Raw genomic sequence first — 2,883 nt, forward strand, 5'->3', positions numbered from 1 at the left:
GTTTTCAGAACAGCTTATATATTTCAAAAGAATTTATATACCCAAAAGAAACATAGATGATTAACTAGTGTCTTAGTCAGGGTTTCTATTCCTGCACAACATCATGACCAAGAAGCAAGTTGGGAGGAAAGGGTTTATTTGGCTTACTTCCACATGGCTGTTGATCAACAGAGGAGGTCAGGACTGGAACTCAAGCAGGTCAGGAAGCAGGTGCTGATGGAGGAATGTTCTTTACTGGCTTGCTCAGCCTGCTCTCTTATAGAGCCCAAGACCTCCAGCCCAGGGATGGCACCACCCACAAGGGGCAATTGAGAAAATGCCCCACAGCTAGATCTTATGAAGGCACTTCCCCAACTGAAGATCCCTTCTGTGATAACTCCAGCCTGTGTCAAGTTGACACACAAAACTGGCCAGTACAACTAGGAAGGTGGCTTGTAAGAGAATAACAAAGTGAAACTGAATGCTTTGCTTGACATTTGTAACTCTTGTATCAAGTTTGAAGAAGAGGACTTTATAAGTTACTCTTTCTCTGAGATGAATGCCTTTCCAAATTATCACAGCTAATGAACCAAATTCTTACCCTCACCTAATGTCTATGCCACCCTCCAAGCAGAACCATCCTTCTTTGAAACAGTTGGCGAATGACTTTATGGATAGACCATCTTAATACCTACACCATTTCTTAAATAAATGCAATCTGTTCTCTGTGGGCTGAGAATGAAGTCACTCACTCAAGTCAAATAGCTTTGACCATAGCAGGAAGTCTGTATCCAAAAATCGAGCCTACAATTCATTTCTTGGTGCAGCAGAACTATCAACTCTCAGCTTAGCTATGATGGAGGTAAAATCCTTTGGTGATGTGAGGGTTATTTTATTATAGCCTTATTACAATGAAACCCAATGTCTAAAAATTGTTCTTATTTTGGGCTTGTACCACAGTAAGAGCCAAGATTTTAAACCCTACTAAATACAAAACAAACAAAAAGACTTTATATATTTATGTTCATTTAAGAAAATACTAGTAGTAATGTATTAATTTTAAGTATACAGTTAATATGTTTGGAGTTATTTAAAATTTATATTGAGAAAAATGTATTTTCACTATTGCTGTAGACGAGCACCTACATAAGACTGTTAAATTGATTGTTGTTTTATATCAAACAACTTTTATAATACTTATTTTTATTGTTATAATATTTTATAAATTTTAAGGAATATGACAAAAAAGATACTGTAAGTATTGAAGGGGGTCTCTGGGAGAAGCAGTGGTACAAAAAGGAAACAAGAATGTGATTCAATTATATTTAATTGAAATATGTTTTTGAATGTTAAAAATTTCAGATAAATTGAAATCACGTAACTTTTCTCATCATAATGCAATAAAAGTTTTTTTTAAAAAATAGATATTTTGAAAAGACTTATTGATTAAAATGTATGTGTATGTGTATTACGTATATATGCATGTGTGTGCAGGTGCTCTTGGAGGACAGAAGAGGGTATTAGGTTCCCTGGGACCGGACTTGCAAGAGCCTTGGGATGTAGGCTGGATATTAAACTGATCCTGTGCAGAGTAAAAGTGCTCTTAACTGCTGGGTCACCTCTCCAGACCCTTAGTAGATTTTTAAAAACTGCTTAATCAAGGAACTTTAGAAGTGTACATCAATTTTAAAGTTTTTTTTTTCATTTATATTTATGTTGTTTATTCTACTGGTACTAGGGATTAAATCCATATCTCAAGCATGCACTCTACCACTGAGATATATCCAGAGAGCCCTTACTTATTTTTAATTGAGGAAAAAGAGGAGCAGAGAAGGCAGTGACCACTAATGTACTTTGGCAAATACACCCTAATTTATGCTAAGGATTAACCACAAGGGTGAGTGATATCAACGTGGGGTAGCCTGCCAAGTCTTTTAAATAATTATAACAGTACTTGAGAGTTCCAATGTCTCATTAAAAAAATGAAACAAAGAGACTTCCTCTTGTAGTAGTTCATACCAAGAGTGAGCCCAAACGTGAACTCTCCAGTTCTCTCCCTGTGCATCTGAGCTTAGTTTGTGGTTGCTGGACTGTCAGGTATCTGTTGTAGTGTTTGACTCATCCCTATTGTCTGTCATTGTTACTTGTTCCTAACAAAGAACTTTGCTCTATATTTATTAAACATTACATAGGGCATGGTATAGGGAAGGAATGAGGGATACATTTCCACAGACCTTTAACAGAATTTTACAAGGGAGGAAGTGACTTTACTGACCCAAATAGCACTCAAACTGCACATAGACTTTGTCACTATATCTCATGTTGCTACCATCCTTTATGGGATATTTGTTTTTAAAGTGCTTTCAACATGTCGGCTACTTTCAGCACATGGTTGTCACCACTCACAAATATTATTCTGGGTCAAAGGCAAAGAAAAGTACATGGTTTAAGATTAAACTTATGCATTTATTTTAGGTTGTAAAAGCTGATTGAATGGGAAATACAAGGCATAATAAAGGGTGATTACATTGTCCTCTTAAGACAGGTTAAATTTAAACAGCCTGAGGACACCGGAGGACAGCATGTTACATACATAGTTTTAAATGGTCTCAGGTGATAGGAGACATTGATGGCAAATGTTCAGTCACTTCAAACAATATTTCCAGAAAAGGAGACTGCTACAACAGGGGGATTTAATAGAAGAATCTTGGGGAATGGAAGGAATATATAAATCACTCTTGGACAGCAGTTGTCATGGCGATTAAAGTGTTGTACACAGACTGCTTTAATTCAGGAATATTACAAGAGGTTGTTGTTGCCATTCTGGTTTTGTTTGTTTGTTCGTTTTTTGTTTCCTCTGTGTAGCCCTGGCTGTTCTGAAACTAGCTCTATAGACGGGGGCGG

Source organism: Mastomys coucha, unplaced genomic scaffold, assembly GCF_008632895.1.
Source record: "Mastomys coucha isolate ucsf_1 unplaced genomic scaffold, UCSF_Mcou_1 pScaffold8, whole genome shotgun sequence".
NCBI classification, from domain to species: Eukaryota; Metazoa; Chordata; class Mammalia; order Rodentia; family Muridae; genus Mastomys; species Mastomys coucha.